Below are 18,019 nucleotides of genomic sequence, written 5' to 3'. Positions count from 1 at the left end.
ATTTTTGAACAAACTTGGTTCCTCAATAATTCTCTAGAAATTAACGACTAAATGTAAAATCTGATTAATGGCCTTTCTTTTTTTGCTCAGTTTCAGGCCTCCAGTCTTTGAGGAAAGACAAAAACCTCAGCAGATTGTCAAAGAACTGTCACTTTATATTTAATTTCAAATATTATCAAAAGTAAGCACTTTAACTCAAAGATATCCAACCAGTCCAGTTCCTTCCTTCTGTCACAGGCTGGACTTTAATTTGACAGGATTAAGACATGCTCATTAGTACAGGAACAAGATTATATTCAGCCTTCTAAATGACAAGCAGGCACTCAAGATGAGCATACGGTCTCAGTAAGCAACATTTACGTCCAAAGTATCGAAAATCAGGATACTGAGAAGTTTTCTGTTCCCTCAGTTGCACTTAGTTATTTTGCTAATTTAAATTTATTGTGTTTATCTCTCTTTACTACAGGAAGTATTTCCACAGTTGCTGAGACTCAAAGCACAAAAGAAATTCCTATCAATGTTTGAAACAAGGACACCAATCTATCTTTATCCCCTTCAATATATATATATATATATATATATATATATATATATATATATATATATATATATATATATATATATATATATATATATATATATATATATATATATACACACACATACAAAAATCAGCGAGAGAGAGGAACCATTCACTGCTTTTGGACTTTTGATTCTTCTGATGACAAAAAAGGTTTTTAGCTTTAAGCCTGTGCATGTGGATGTCATTTGGGTAATATTTAGAATGTACAGGTGCTCTATTTTATTGGGGTAAAAGGAAAACACTACTTATTCTTAATCCTCTTCCCATTTCCTTTTCTAATCAAGATTTAATTTTAGATGATCCATACTGATATAGGCCAAGAATGTGCATGGGGTATTTTGGGAGGGAATTTAGGTGAACGTAAACTTGCTGACTTTCAGTATAACTCCTAACATTTTTAGCACTGAGGGATTATAGATGACTTTGGCACTATAGCCTACATTCCTGAAATACAGAGAAAAATGTAATAGAGTTTTAAAAACATAACAGTTATATTATTTTTCCCCCTTGTGTTTTCATCTGGTATTTTATGTACTCCCTAAAATAATTTGTCTGGAGTTCTTTTAGTTTTGTTAAAGGCAGGGCCAGACAAACAGAAAAAAAATGTGTTTTTCACTGCCAAAAAACAAAATACTTCATACATAGTTGATTGACACTTTCATTCATGCCATTCTAGTTCAAGAGCAACAAAAAACAACTATCCTTATAGATATAAATCTAGTCAGTTTGAATATCAGTTTTAGCTTGTATTTGCCATCATTGGGTACCTCTTTTACCCCCCAATTTAATTGGAACTTCCACTTCCATCCCATCTATTCACTTTGGAGATAATTGTTCATTAGTAGATTGCAACTAATTGGGAAGAATATTATTTCCTATAGTTTCCACATTTCTGTCTCTTCCCAAATGTATTGGCGGATTTTTAAAATGGTTAAAAAACAAAACAAAATTAGAATCATATGGTATATTGAGTGAATATTATAGATATATTGGCTCAATCTATGAGCCAGCAATCATCAACTTTCAAAAAGACTTGTTCCAGAGGAATAAATGACAAGTCCTGTTATCCCTGGACTTTATACAGAAATGATGTTTGCGTGATTTCATTATAAACATCCCGCAAAATGTAGATAATAGTATAATAGATGATATGTTTGCATACGATGTAAACATAACAGAAATCTTTAAATCAAGTTGTACTATTTACATGAAATGTTTTCCCCATACTGGGGCTAATTTTACATCTTGTAGCTGGAATATATTAACATCCTTTGCCATATAATTAACTTTTCAGATAGATGCTAAATATATTTCCATATCTATTTAAAAACCATATACCATTTTTATTTCATTGTTTTTATTGCATCGTGCAATAAAACAAGTTCTACAGACCAGACTCAAATACATTATTTTTCTAGACTGAGTCAGGGAAAATGTTCAACTGAGCAGATTTTAGTTCCTCCAAATTTGTAACTAATTGAAAATAATCCTCACTGGGGACCTGATGTACATGTTAGCTGTAAACTGAAACTTGAATAATGCATTAAAGATATAATCCACATGTTGAGAATGACTTTTAATTGTAAGCCTGATGATTGAAAGACCTGGCCTATTTTTTTTTATTTGCTGGTTGGTTCCTCACTGCTGGATTTTTTTTAAAACTTTTTGCTTAATGAAAAGTTACACTCTAGTAAAGATATTTCTTATTACAAATATTGGATTCAGTAGGAAAAATATAATTCCCATGACACCAGCTCCTGGAGTGCGCATGCACTAATGCAGTGGTTCTCAACCTGTGGGTCAGGACTCCTTTGGGGGTCGAATAACCCTTTCACAGGGGTCACCTAAGACCATCGGAAAACACATATTTTTGAAAAAATATGGAAAACATAAAATAATTTTATGGTTGGGGGGTCACCACAACATGAGGAACTGTATTAAAGGGTCGCAGCATTAGGAAGGTTGAGACCACTGCACTAATGGGACATGAACACTCTCTTGGAATAGCAACCTTCCAGTATGAATTGGATGCCCTTATCAGCCTATCTGTTTCTAGCATAGAGCATAAAGTAACATCAAATAAAGTAAGGCGTATCAGGGATTATGAAATTCATTGTAAATGTAAGGTCTTGAAGGTCTGTTATTTAATTCTAAAGCACTGAATCCATAAAGTGTTGGTTGAGGTATATTACAGAGATGTAAAATACTAGTAAAATATCTACCTCACTTACCCAGGTAAGTAAGTTAGTCCAATGAAACTATTTTCCAAAGCACTGGAATTTCTAAACATGTATTAATTTTTGGAAGTCATATTATTCCATTATTAGATATTTTAAAACATATCCAGTGTTATGGTAGTGTTCAGAAGGATCATAATTGGGGACTTTATAGTTAAGGTTATTAACTATAGCTATTAATTTCTAAATCAACTTAAATAATTAATCTGGTTTATATGTTAGAATTCAAACAATATAAAAAAAATCAACAGCCAAGATATTTGAATATTTATGCTTAAACTTTAAAAAAAGTGTAATGAAACTTTCAACTTCAAAATGAATACTAAAATGTGACTGTATTAATAAGTATGATTATTAATATGGCAATTACTATTTATAATAAAATTAATGAAATTCCATGTATGCAGGGGAAAATGAAAAATGATCCACGGAGATACATTGTTTTTATAATATGATAGGTTTTCTTAAGCTTAATTTAAACATCATTTAAATTAGATTACTTCAGACTTATGCCAGTTTTAAATGTCAAACCCTTAATTCTAGCAAACATTGAGGGGCTATGAGGTCGGAAATGCAGCGCTAAGACCATCAGTCTAGTAAGCTGCTGGCATCAGGCCTATTATATGGATATTTATTGCAAATCCTGTAATCATTACCTAATGAGAAACTGTTGCCTGGGCAACAGGCTTTGGTATGCCTCATCTTCCATCAATGGGTGATATTTATAAATATCCTCTTTTACTGGAATTGAAACTGGCAAGATAGGTTTAATATAAGATGCTGATGTGATTGTTTTGGCACAGCTCTGTTACTAAGGCTGCACATGTATTCTTACTGTCAGTGAGATTGAGTCAGATAGAACTCAAATATCCTGAATTAAGCTGCTAGTGTACCACATAATGCACTAATGCACAGAATCCTTTCAGGAAGATGATTAAAAATAAAAAGCTGGTATCCTGTGCAGCATTTGGTTATATGAACGATTTGAAAAGCAGTTAAGCTCGTAACTCAGTATTTCTAACAATGAATTGGGAAAACCATATTGGATATTCTTCATGTTATTTCAGCAAGTAGAATTTCCGCTCCCATGAATCACAATGTTGCTTTGCTGCCTTATAGATGCCTCCCACCCAAACAAAACATTGGTGCAGGTTTGAAAAAACAACTGCCCACAAGGAAAGCTTCAGTATTATACTAGCACTATTTTCAGTTTTAAATTAAGAAATACACAAGCATTTTTTGAAGTCCGATTATTTAAATAATAGGGTTACTTACTTAAATGTTTCCCTTAAAAATAAAAAAAAATCATTTAATTTCAATCTTCAATCTCATTATTTTCTGAAGTCCATTTTAATACTAAGGCCCAAATTGCTACATGTGAATATATGAAATATAGGATAAGGATAATATTTGGCTTATTGTAATGCTAGAAAATTAGGGATGTAGATCATCAGAACAGAATCCATATTTTTTTCACCTAACAAGGACAGAATACTATCCATAATCTCAAAACAGAAACAGTACTTAATTATAAACTAAGGCATATTGATAAACCTCTGGAATTCTTCTATACCTTTTTCCTACCAGATGGGAATAATGTATATCCATCAGTGTACCTGTCATGATATGGGAAAATAATCAAAGATCACTATACAATAATTCTCACAATTCTAACGGATAGAAGTCCAATATTACTGGTGTTATTTTTATAGAAAATAAATTTGATTTCTTTTCTTATAGCATTGAACTATTGCTAATTTTGAAATGACTTTTTGATGTAATTTTCCCCTCTTGGTTGGATACAATGTAGTGTAATGTATAATTGCTATTGTTTATTGATTTTACAGTCATATTTATTAAACAGATTATGTCTCTAAAGGATTGGATTGTCAGTTATTAATTTATCTCATTAGAGTGTGAGCACAATTTTTTTAAAATGTAATATAATGTACACAAAATACTAACAAAATTACAATTGCCTTGTTTATCATCATACAATAGAAACAATTTCCATCTGACAAAATCAAATACGTTTGATTATCAAAGTCAATTTTCTCTACAAATTTAACTTGTTGTATGATCCAATTGGATTCAGCTCTAGGAACGACATTGGCAAATGCTTGATAACTTAGCCTTTCATTTGTAGCTCTTCCAACTACAGTCCTAAAATAATTCATCTTTCTATTTTTCTTTCCTTGACAATGTAGTCTTCCCTTCCATCCATCCTCCATTTGCATCACATGTCCCAAAATATGAAGGTAGCCCAAATGTCTGTTGAAATAGTCCAATGACTATTGCTTCAAAGCAATAATCTTTATTGGGTATAAATTGATTTAACATAATAGAGTTGGAGGTCTTCTAGTCCAACCCTACTGGTTAAGCAGAAAATCCTATACCATTTTAGACAAATGGTTGTTCAATCTCTTCTTAAAAATCTCTAGTGTTAGAGCATCCATTAATACCAATACTCGTATTAACTATCTGAAGAACCATAATGCGAAGTTTTATCTGTCCTTCTGTTTCTCAATGTTCAGATTTATAGCTATACATAACCAATAAAAGACCATTGCTTTTATCATTTTTCTTGAAAGTGAGGAAACAGAGAGAACATCTTTTGTCAGGATATTTGTCACTAGTGGAAACCACAGAAGGCAACAGTATACTGTAGAACAATGGCATAGGTCAGCGATGGAGAACCTTTTTTGGCTTGTGTGCCATAAGGGAGGCACAGGGGGGGGTCATGCGTGGGCGTGCCACACCCATAATGCAACACACATCCCCAGTGTGCTGGTGCGCATGAGAGGCGCTCCCCCCATTTTTTGCATGCCTTTTCCCCTTCTCCATGCTCCATAGGCTTTAGAGGAGCCTAGGGATGACGAAAATAGCCTCCCCGCCCCCCCAGATGCCCTCTGGAGGCTTCAGGGACCTTCAGGAGGCTTCCCTGAAGCCTCTGGAGGGCAAAAAATGATCCTACAAGAAAACCGGAAGTCACTTCCAGTTTGCTCGTAGGGTCGGTTTAAGCCCTCTGGAGACTTCAGGGACCTTCAGGAGGATTCCCTGAAACCTCCGGAGGGCTTAAATCGATTCTACGAGTAAACTGGACTTCTGGTTTGCTCGTAGGGTCCTTTTTAGTCCTCCGAAGGCATCAGGGAAGCCTCCTGAAGGTCCCTGAAGCCTCCAGAGGGCTTAAACCAGCCCTATGAGCAAACCTGAAGTCCATTTCCGAACTTCTGGTTTGCCTATAGGGCTGGTTTTTTGTGCTCCAGAAGCTTCCCAGGCATAGGTTTACGGAAACAAAACTGAGATAAAATTGTTCCTCAATATATTTTTCAGTTCCAGCACAATCAGATCTACAAATCATGGAAAACAGAATTTTCTCAGTTTATGTAAACAGAGATTATCTAAATTAATAATCAGATACGTACCAAAATTATTTCACAGCTTTGATTCCAGAAGTACTTCCTAAAATGGAACACATAGAAAAGAAAATGAGAAAAGTAACAGGAAAAAACCCAGCAAATAAAGATACCAGAAGCTATAAATACTTTTTACATTCTATTCATACTTTCTTACAAAGCTATATATTTCCCCTTTGGTTTATAAGCAAGTGTTGGATTCTGACCTCATGATTTTCATTAATTTTGTAATGAACTATTATTACAATTTAGAATGCAAAGTTGGCAGTCATCTAGCTGTCCTTGATCATGAAAACTGACTTGGTATTTTCATGTATCAGTCTTCCTTTGATATTCTCATCTTTGGCTCATCATTGTTTTAGTCCCATGATGGTGAACCTATAACACACGTACCTAAAGTGGCACGCGGAGCCTTGTCACCTGGCATGCGTGGCATCGCCCATTCCTCTTCCGTGTCTCTGGCGCACATGCATGCATGCTGGGCAGCTGATCATCATGTGTGCATGCGTACCAGTAACCAGAAGACTAGCTGGTCGGTGTGCACAGGAAACCAGAAGTTCATTTTCCAGCATGCGCATGACCCCTGGGCAGCTCCTCTTCTGGGTTGTGGCCCTGACGAGTGCACATGCCATCACTGTTTTAGTCTATTAACCTCTTTACTTCTTCAATATACAGTATTATTCATTCTTATTTTTGATCCCAAGAAACCAAACTATCTACCATTTTAATTTTTTTCATTGTTAATAGCGATTTTATCTAGGCACGATAGTGGACAGTAACTTTGTCTTCTTAATATTAAATATTAACATTTTAATGAGTTTTTCTACTTTTTAAATCTTTTGGTTAAATAAGTGGTATTGCCTATATATATTTAAAGCTGTTAGCAGTTTAGCCTTTTATATTGATTCCAGCTGTCAGCTCTTCCATTTTCAAGTCTGCTGAATAAGTTGAAGAGATAAGAGGACAATATATATTCTCCTTCCTATTATGAAGCAGTTTTTGCAGTTTCTTTTAAAAATAATTTGATATTCTATCTGGATTGATTGATTTGTTCAAGTCAGTGTTAACTTTTGATGGAGTACATGGTTTTCCTGGCAACATTTTTCAGAAGTGGTTTGCACTTGTCTGATTTCTAGGGCTGAAAAACACTGACTGACCCAACATCATTCAGCTGAGCTGAAGCTCAAATTCTCAGTCTCCTGGTTTGTAGCCTACTGCTACAACTACATCAAACTAGTTCCCTCTAGCAGAGTGGTGTCATATTCATGCCGTCATGTCATCATATGATGTATCATAACTTTTTCCCCTTCACTAAAATGCGGGTGGGAGTGGCCAGTGCATGGCATCTGGCCCGTGGGCCGTGAGTTTGAACACTCCTGCTCTAGCACATGTATTATTTTTAACTGATTGCACATTCGTGCATGATCTACAAAAGGCCTTAGTGTAGTCAATAAATCAAATACAAATCTTCCTAAATTCTTTTAATCTCTCCCTTAAATACCTTAAGGAAGTTAGCTCATCTCATGTTCTTCTATCTTTTCTATCACTGTTCTGTTGGTTTGGCTTTTTACTTTCCATGTATGCCCTAATATTTTTTGTAAGATTGTAAACAAAAATTACCTTATACAGTGATTTAAATAACAACCTGGTAATTTTCATATGTTCTTTGTTTAGTGCAGAAGCACTTATTTTTTCCAACCTGTGGATCATGGTTTTATGTCATATTTGCTTATATATCGCTATTAAAATTTACCTGCTTCTTTCAATATTTTAACTTCTTCATCTTTTTTTTATTTTATTTATTTCATCAAGCATGAATTAGATAACATATGTGTGTGTGTGTGTTTGTGTTTGTGTTACAACTCCTGGTATGCCCAAATATGGGAGGGAGCTCATTACTCCCCCTTTCTGTCCTTCGGCTCATTACAGAAAACCAACCATTGAACATGGGCTGTATTACATATTAGGCAGGAGTCTTAGCCACTAAGCCACAGGCTCTCCTCCTTATCAGCTGAGCCAGGGAAATAGGTATGCATTTGTTTTACACCCCCTGGTATGCCCAAAATACCCAGTAAGGGTATGGCTAGCTGATGAGAGCTAAATAGCTTGAAATAGATCTATACTAGTCTCCCTTTATTTATTTATCAGCACAAATACAACACAAATATAAAAAGGCAACATTAAAAATAAAAATATGGTTTTCTGCCTGGATGGTTTTCTGTAATGAGCCGAAGGACAGAAAGAGGAGTAGTGAGCTCCCTCCCATATTTGGGCATACCAGGTGTTGTAACACAAATACATACCTATTTCCCTGGCTCAGCTGATAAGGAGGAGAGCCTGTGGCTTAGTGGCTAAAACTCCTGCCTAATATGTAATACAGCCCAGGTTCAAATCCCAGTAAGGGTATGGCTAGCTGATGAGAGCTAAATAGCTTGAAATAGATCTATACTAGTCTCCCTTTATTTATTTATCAGCACAAATACAACACACACACATAGATAGATAGATAGATAGATAGATAGATAGATAGATAGATAGATATAGCTATAGCTATAGCTATAGAGATAGATAGATAGATGATAGATAGATAGATAGATAGATAGATAGATAGATAGATACATAGATAGATACATAGATACATAGATAGATACATAGATAGATACATAGATAGATACATAGATAGATAGATAGATATGATTATGAATACATGAAATGGATACAAATACAAGAGAATATTAGGACAGGGACAGTAGGCACTCTGGTACACTTATGCATGCCCCTTTAAACAATGCAGTGAATAAACGACATAAATAGCTTTGATTGCCTTAATGACCTCAATTGCTCTTGACTAATTGTCCCACAGCTGTAGATTTTTCTGTGATTTCACCAATCTCCTCTAACTTTTCTGTTTGTTAACTTTCCTTATTTGTTGTAACTTTTCTTATGTTGCTTTTTCATTTTCCTTATTTTGGATATTGTTTTTAAAAAACACCTTCAACATCTTTTTTCTCTTTGAAAGTTAGAAAAGTGTGTTTTCTGCTTTGGTTTTCATAGTTTTTTTTTTCCCTTCCAATATTCTGCTAGCTTTCTTATGCATAGATTGAATGTATGGACTCTATTCCTTATATTGATTTCTTCAATCTTATTCTCAATCTTCTAAGTCAAAGTGTTGTTGAATACTTACTATATTAAAATTTCTAAATTATTTCTACATATTTGAGGTCAATAATTCATAGTTAAAATCTGCACATGAAAGTGTCCATGCTGAGTGGCCTACACTTCTTCAGTTTCTGGTTCCTACACTGCATTCAGTATTTAACTATTGATTTCTATTTGTGGACATTGTATTTAAGTTGTTTGAAGCAGGAACAAAAGTCAAAGGACCCACTTGGCAAAATTTTGTTAGTCAATGGAAAAATGTGATTTTTTTTTAATTTGCAAAAGAGGTAATATTTTTCTACTTTTATTTTAAACTGATTTATACAGGTATCCTCAGCTCATGACCATAATGGAGCCTGACATTAAGATTTTAAGTCATTATGGCTATTAAGTGAAGTGCCCACACTTTCCCTTGAAAGAGGCTCTGGGAGGTCTAGTACAGTCTCTGTCCTGATTTCCTAGGGCCTCTCACATCACTGAGGATCCCTGTGTTACACTTCCTGCCTCTCAGTTACCATACCCTCCTTCCCATCCGATGTCACCTATCACACACTTACCTTTTGAAGATCTGTGGAGCTTATATTAGGGAGGGCCACTCCATTACTGGACCATGTGGTGCAATGCCAGAAGCAGTTATCATTTTTGGAGTGGTTGCATTGAGACTTCAAAAAAGGTGGCTATGTCCAATCATCCATGTGGTTCAGGAATATAATTGTTTGCTCTTCTTTAAAATCAAGCTCTGGTCTACCTCAGACCTTTACAGAACTCCTGTTAGGGAGATGCAGAGCATGCCTCTTTGTTCCTGAGCCACATGGAATAATCCCAGAACAGTTGCCATTTCAAGAGTGCTCACATTTCAATGTGGTCATCCCTAAAATGACAGCCACTTTTTGATTTGCACATACAGCTTAAGAACAAACTAGCATATTATGCTTCCTGACAAAAAAAAAAATCCTCAGTGGTCCAGATTTCACACTAAGGAAGCAAAGCAAGCTGCTCCATTCCTGAATCACATGGCAGGATCTCAGCAGCAGCCACCATTTTAGAGTGCCTACAATTCAATGTGGTTGCCTCAAAATGGCACCTGGTTCCAGGATAATGCCATATGGTCAAGGAAAGGATGCCCTGCCCTCCTTTCCTAACCTGAGCTCCAGTGATCTTCAAAAGGTAAGTGAGGAGGAAGGTGTAAGGTCTGGTGGGATGTGAAGCAGGCCTAAGGCTGCAGGAATCCAATGGAAAGGAGATGGGGAGGGGGCTGCTGCAGTGTCCCTGTGGTCAATGATAAGGGCATACGACTTCAGTGGTAATGCAGTTGCCATAACTTTGGAATTGGGTCATGAGTAGAGTTTTGGAGGTCTGATATCACTTTGAATGGTCAGTAGGAAGTAGGTTATATGTTGAGGAACACCTGTACTATATCCATAATGCTAAAAGATACTATCATACTTACCGAATATCTACCAAATATTATTTTGTACTGTAGAATGCTTTATAATGTATTATTCAACAAAGCTTTGTTGAATTAATGTTCTTAAGGACCTTAAGGACTTGCCAGAGTACTAGTTGAGGTGCAGAAAACTGGCTTTCTTTTCTTAATTGCTAAGGGTTTAAGTGAATTTTTGACAACAGCTTTAGTTCTGAGTCATAAATCATGGACAGCAGGACAGTTATCTCTGAATGTTCACCTTTCTTTGAATGTACACAGAATTATTTCTGTCACTACTTGTAAGTCTCCAAGCAGTCAAGGCTTACAATGGCACCACTTGCTGTAATAACTGGTGCAAGCCATCCCCCGTCCCCCCCGGTAAGTTATTTCCTCGCACAAAGCCCTTTAGTTAATGAGGTACTGTCACTGAATTTCATCACGATAAAAAATAATAAGATGAAATAATGACTGAAGTGTAAAATATAGCAAGATTAAAAAGTGGAGAAAATGTTGCTTGAACACTTATTAAGAAATTGGTGTGTGTTTTCTTCTAAAGCAAATCAAAATATGTTTATGTAACAGCCATGAGCTGCTGTTTTTTTCATTCTCATAATTGGCATTTCTCCCCCCCCCTTTCCCCCCCTCTGCTGACAAATGGTTGCTCATATACACAGAAGTGAAAGAATTGGGGAGAAATACACATCCCTAATATTAAATATACATATCTCAGTTAAAAATCTAAAAGTTATTACATACATATGGACTGCTAGCAGAGATTTCAGAACAGAGTATAGAAGCACACCACGTAACGGTACTTATAAAATAGAAATAGCATGAATAGTTTGCACGTATGAATCATTGAAGAAATGGATATCATATCCCTATCCAACTTTTTAATATATCAATTCCATGAACCACATTTCTGGAGGCAGCTACATGGCATTCTGTATTCTGGAATACTGCTTCCTCCTTCTATTTTATAGAAAGCATTTTATAGAAATTATGTATCAGCTTCTTTCTTTCTCTGTGTTACTTTTACAGTACTGATATTTTGGGCTTTTATCTTAATTTTTGAGACAGAATAAAAAACCTTCCCCAAAATTTGTATATATACTTTCTGTGTGTTTGTGCTGGTATGTTCACCCATCTCAAATTTAAAAAAGTCTGGATGATTAACAATACCTTAAAAAAGATAGAAGCAATATAACAATATTATAAATAACATACATAGGTCAAGGAAACCAACTAACAACAATTAGCATAACCATGATATTAGCATTACCACAAGGCCCCAAGCTGTAAAACAAAACCAGAAAATCTTCAAAATCTTACAAAAATCCAGCAGGATCAAAGTGTGTCAGATTTCTGGGGACGTGATGGGTCAGACATGACTTTACAACTAACAACAACAAATGTTGCACTCTTCTTCTTGGCAGTTGCTTTCCTGGAAAAAGGGAGAGAGAGGGAGAGGTAATTTTTCTTTCAAGTAGATGTTATTAATTGGTAATATAATTTCTATTGCATTTATATAAATCCTACCTTTATTATTTTTATACATAATTCAGACTGATGAACATACCTAATGCTCCTTCCTGCTATTATTTTGTCTACCACAACAACCAACTTAAAAACGTGAATTGGGCTGAGAGAATATGACTGGCCGAAAATCACCCATAGCTAAGGCAGGAGTAGACTTTCATGGTTAAGGCAGGACTAGAACTCAGAGTCACTTGATTTCTAGCCTGGTGCCTTAACCACTAGAACAAAATGCTCAGAGAGAGAGGGAGGGAGGGGGAGATAATGAGAATAAGAATGTTATTAATTTACAAAGTAGAGGCCCCACAAATACATAAACCTCAAGACTGAGACCAAAACCAGTTTTTAAGTGTTTTTTGAAATTCTAAAAGAAATATTGCTGTCCATATCTCTTGTCTGTGATCTACGAGGTATATTTCCTCAGTCCCTTAACGTGACAGCATTTAATAGAAGGGATCTGAAGCAAACCCACTCTGCCAGAATATCCATGCTGTACAGAAACAGTTGGAGCTAGGCAGTTTCCCAGGTATTCAGGTTCTATTCCATGAAGAACTTTATAGGTAATGGTCAGCACCTTGAATTACACCTGGAAGACTGGCAACCAATACAGATCGCATAGCAGTATGACACATGAGCATGCTAAGAGCTATCCATTACTACACACGTTGTGTATATCACCAGCTATAGCTTTCAGATGACCTAAATGGCAAGCAGATATGGAGCATATTGAAATAATACAGTCATGAGATTGCCAGGGTACTCTCAAAAGTGTGTGTGTGTGTGTGTGTGTGTGTGTGTGTGTGTGTGTGTGTGTGAGAGAGAGAGAGAGAGAGAGAGAGAGAGAGAAGGATTGAACTAAAGTTTGTTCTGTACAATCAATACCTGAACAGCCTCATGACACTGGATTAGTACATTGACAGCTTTACCTGCACAGTTCAGGGTTGAGTAACAAAACTGAGTACCATCAGCATTCTAATGATACTGAACAAAAATGTACAGATGACTTCACCCAATCCTTTCATGTAAATGTTAAATAGGACAGGGGAGACTTCAAGTCCTGAAGCACCCCACAAATGGTGGACGACAGGCATGACATTTCCCTCATTAACAACAACCAACCACTGAGGAACGACGTGAACCACTGCAACTCAGTGTCTCCTATTCTCAAAATCCACAGCAGGTCCAGATGGATATTGTGAGTGATGTGTCAAAAGGCACTTAGAGATCATGGAGTATCACAATGGATGTACAACCCATTCCAGCTGTGCCAAAGGTCATCATAAAGCATGGCTGTCTTTGTACTGTATCCCAGTTTGAAACCCAACTGAAATGAGGGCAGATAAATAAATACACAGCATACAACATTTGTTCATAGTTTGGGTACTAGGAAATAATATATATATGTGTGATAGTGACATCCAGCATTCTACACAAACCGAAAAATATCCACCATCCTGAGAAACCCCAAAGACAAAATAGAGTTAGAAAATCAAGGAGTATATGAAATCCCATGCCCCACCTGCCCCACCACATACATCGGACAAACCAACAGAAGAATAAAGGCACGCATTGAAGAACACAAAAACTCAGTCAGAAAGGAGGAACCAACTTCTTCCCTGGTCCAACACCTCAAAGCCACAGGACATGATATAGACTTTAAAAAGACCAGAACTATTGCCAAAATTGAACACTTTAACAACAGAATAATCAGAGAAGCTATTGAGATAGAAAAACGACCACACAGCATGAATAAACGAGATGATACCTCCCGCCTACCAGCCATTTGGAAACCCGCCCTCACTGACAAACGAGTCTCTAACACTAAGAATGATACCAGACCCACACTCACGAAAACCACACAGGATGTCACTATCACACATCCACGCAAAAAGCAAGCCCAAACCCACACCGATAATGACCACAAACCAGAAGCCCGACCACAAACCAGAAGCCAGACCACAGCTGCATTATTAGCCACTTTAAACCCCTCCAATCCATACATGAAGCAAACTGATGCCCACCACGGAGATGTGGCACGACCACAAACGCAAAGCCAAACAACAGCAACGCAGCTCACCAGCTCAAATCCCTCTGCAACTCAGACTAACACAAGCACAACCAGGCCCCCACCCAAACAGAACACGCCCCCATCCAATCAGAGCACAGCCAAACTCCCATCCAATCAGAGCACAGCCAAGCCCCCTACCAATCAGAATACACCTCCACCCAATCAGAATGCAGCCAAGCTCCCACCCAATCAGCACAAACCCCCACTGGCAGTTAAAAAGAGGAACCGGCTGAGATCTCACATTGCTCCTGGAAGCACCAAGCCAGAAGCACCAGGCCGGAAGCAGCAGCCTGAAGATGATGAATGAGACTTCATCGAAACGTCGTGAAGATACTTCCAGTTCTACGTGGGAGAAAACCCGAACAACCAAAGACATTATATACATATATATATATATATATATATATATATATATATATATATATATATATATATATATATATATATATATATATATATATATATATATATATATATATATATATATATATATATATATATATATATATATATATATATATATATATATTCCACATGCATGTTTATACAAACATCTGGTATAAGGTTTTTTTTAGTTTTTTGAAAAAAAAGTGTTACCACAATAACATTCTTTTTAGAAACAACAGTAGAGTAGAAAACAATATCAAGACTTATAGAAGAGTTGCACTGGTAAAAATGTGTGCGACGTTGATTCTACCCTGATGTCTAAATAACTGTCCAGCTGAATAGCTTTGTACTGCTGTATCCCTGTTAAATGTACATAGAACAAAACACTACTTTGCTATCCAATGTAAAAGATGAGTATTTTAATTGAATACATGTTGAAGTGCATAAAGGTTCCACTAACACTTTGCTTATTGGTTCTTTGTACAACCATCTGATGATGAAAGTCAAACCAATCAGAACTCTTTCCTATATTTTATATCATGCAAGAGAACCGGATAAACGAAGTCAAATAATGAGTTTTAAGTTTTCTTTTGGTTTTGAAGCATTGGAACTTTCAATTCCATTCTAAAGTATGACTTATTTAAATGTAATTGAAAACCATCTAAGAATAAAGATGACAGAGTAGTTGAAACCTGAGCAGGAGAATATTTATTTTTCATTCTTGAGCCAGATGATGCTTGAAATGACATTACTTTCCACTGTACAAATGGAACTCCACAGGTATTTTCAGATACCTAGCGGTAGGATTAAAGGATTTGACTTTCATGCCTTTGAGTTTGGGATCTTTGGAACATTTTTCTGCTTTCGTGATGGACAGAAAGTTGTATTGTTAAAAAATATGCTTATTCTAGTAACAAGTGCCCTGAGGAAATCTGTGCAATTTCAAATCTTGCCTGTCAAGAAATAAAAAGGTTCTGTTTCTCACGATGAGTATAAGCTGAAATGACAAGGTGTTAGTCAGGATTCCCAGAAAGAAAAAATGGTAAATATATCAGAAATATGGGGGGGGGGGGATTACTAGACTCACGGCTCTTTTACAATTACTTCATTTTTGGGCCTGTGATTTGATCTCATTATGCTTACAGGTCTCTTCGGTTAGTTACTGGTTGCTGAGCTTCCAGCTCTCAGAAAGTTGTTTAATTCCTATTTTATATTACAGTTTTATGCATTCTCATTTAACCAATAATAATTGGTGTTGTCTGCTGAATAAATATGGCCTAATCTTCCATTGTTTTATTTTTTATCACATAGGTTAAATAATTCTAATGCTTTTGAATATTGCAGGACGTTAAGCAATGTGTCTTTCTCAAGGTGCCAAGGAACATAGCTTCTTATTAATGAAGTGCAAAGATGCCTTGCAAAAGAAGAAAGCGATGCATTTTTAAATAAGCACTTTTATGAGGAAGGAGTATTACATATGTTTGCCATCGTGAGATATTTTTAACAATAATAACGGCAGGATTTTTTTTTAAATCTAAAAAAATAAAGCTCATTAAATTTATAGGAGTTATTCTACACCTTCCAATTTGGCATATGTTTGCAGTCTTATTTATGCTTATAGGTAATTTGCAACTTTGCATACCCTTCCTGGAAACTTGATGGAGAGACAGTTGAAATATTTATTAATTTTTTAAATTTATTCATTTGTTAAATTTATATGCCTCTCATGTCACTATTGAATGACTGTAGGCAGCTTGCAATATCATAAAAATGGGAATATAAAACATTAAACATTAATTGTAGCCTAGGGCATGCAACTGAGTTATTTTTACTCATCATAGGTGATGACTTCCAGGATCTTTTATAGTTCCTTCCCATCCATCCAAGCTTTAGTGTGTTAAAGACATCTATTTACTGTTTTAAAAAATTATAACAGCTATCAAAGTGGATTAGAAAATAACAAGTTCATAAATTATCTCTCTGTATTTGTATATTCCCAACCATACATATTAGCCAATTAACATTCATCTTCAACAAGGACATTTTTTTCACTTCACACATTTTTATTAAAGAACCATGCTACTACATCTCATATCTCTATTGTCTACATGGCTTTATGCCTTGATTTATTTTAAACCCACCTATTACTGCAGAGATGGGATATTTCTAATCTGAAATGAAAGCTTTAATCGATTAAGTGTGCAATTTAATAGATTAGTCTTGGCAACCTTATTGGCATATATATGGAAAATAATATTGTAATACATCCAGAGAGCTACTTCTTGGTAAATATCTATAGGGTTTTGCTATGAATTTTTTAACAGTAGAAATATAAAATGAAATTAATATAAACTCAGTATGAAACACTTTATACAGTTATTGTTTCAAAACATCATATATTATTAAACCTGTTAGCCAAAGAACAATGAAATATTTCATGTCAGTCATTTTTAAGTGGAGATTTCAATAGATTTTGAAGAGAGATGTCTATTCTAGTCCATGAGATAGCTGACACATGATAGATTTAAGTATTTCAAGCTATGGGGATCTGATTTTGGAGGTTCAGAAAATTAGGTAAAGAATTAGGTAAACACAAATAAGAAAAATGAGACACAAATATATAAAATACCTTTTATTGCAAAGCTAGATTTACCCTTGCCGTTCTGCATCCTGCATTCAAAAAAATAGCACTGCCGTCTGGCTGTCTCTCCCTCCCCCACCCCATTCTTCTTGTAGAGTTCTCAAAAGAAGGTGGGAGAGATGATGAAAGGAACTCTTGATGTGGCTGTGTTCTTGGAATATTATTAGTTTATTAGTTTAAACTGTGTCATAACTTTTGGCTATTTCCATATGCCATTTACTGGACAAAAATACTGCACACCTTCAAAACTAGATATAGAGATAGGTGGGTGGGGGGTGAGGGGGTGAACAGAAGATAGATAGATAGATAGATAGATAGATAGATAGATAGATAGATAGATAGATGATAGATGATAGATAGATAGAAAGAAAATAAAGCATCGTTTTTCAACTCTACCTATTTTTTTAAAAAAAATCCTACCTCACAGTCCTGTTCATCTTTTATTTACAAAACAAAAAAGAAACATTAAAGTATAAATGAAAGACCTTTTCATTAAAACAAAAAAAAGAAAATGTAAAGTTTGGCAAAACAAAGAGCATCTAATAAACAAGAAAAATAAGTTGCTA

At 35.6% G+C, this 18,019-nt stretch overlaps 1 protein-coding gene across 1 annotated transcript in view; it reads left to right on the top strand.

The window, feature by feature from the left end:
• The window catches only part of SORCS1 (sortilin related VPS10 domain containing receptor 1), a 454,044-nt gene extending 453,465 nt beyond the window's left edge, over positions 1–579 (top strand). The window contains 1 exon segment of the mRNA XM_081955321.1: positions 467–579. The gene's annotated coding sequence lies outside the window, so the exon portion shown is untranslated.
• Positions 580–18,019: the final 17,440 nt, after the last annotated feature.

The sequence above is a fragment of the Natrix helvetica genome (genome assembly GCF_964273705.1).
Source record: "Natrix helvetica genome assembly, chromosome: 5".
Classification (NCBI taxonomy): Eukaryota; Metazoa; Chordata; class Lepidosauria; order Squamata; family Natricidae; genus Natrix; species Natrix helvetica.
This window is presented reverse-complemented; position numbering and strand designations above follow the sequence as displayed.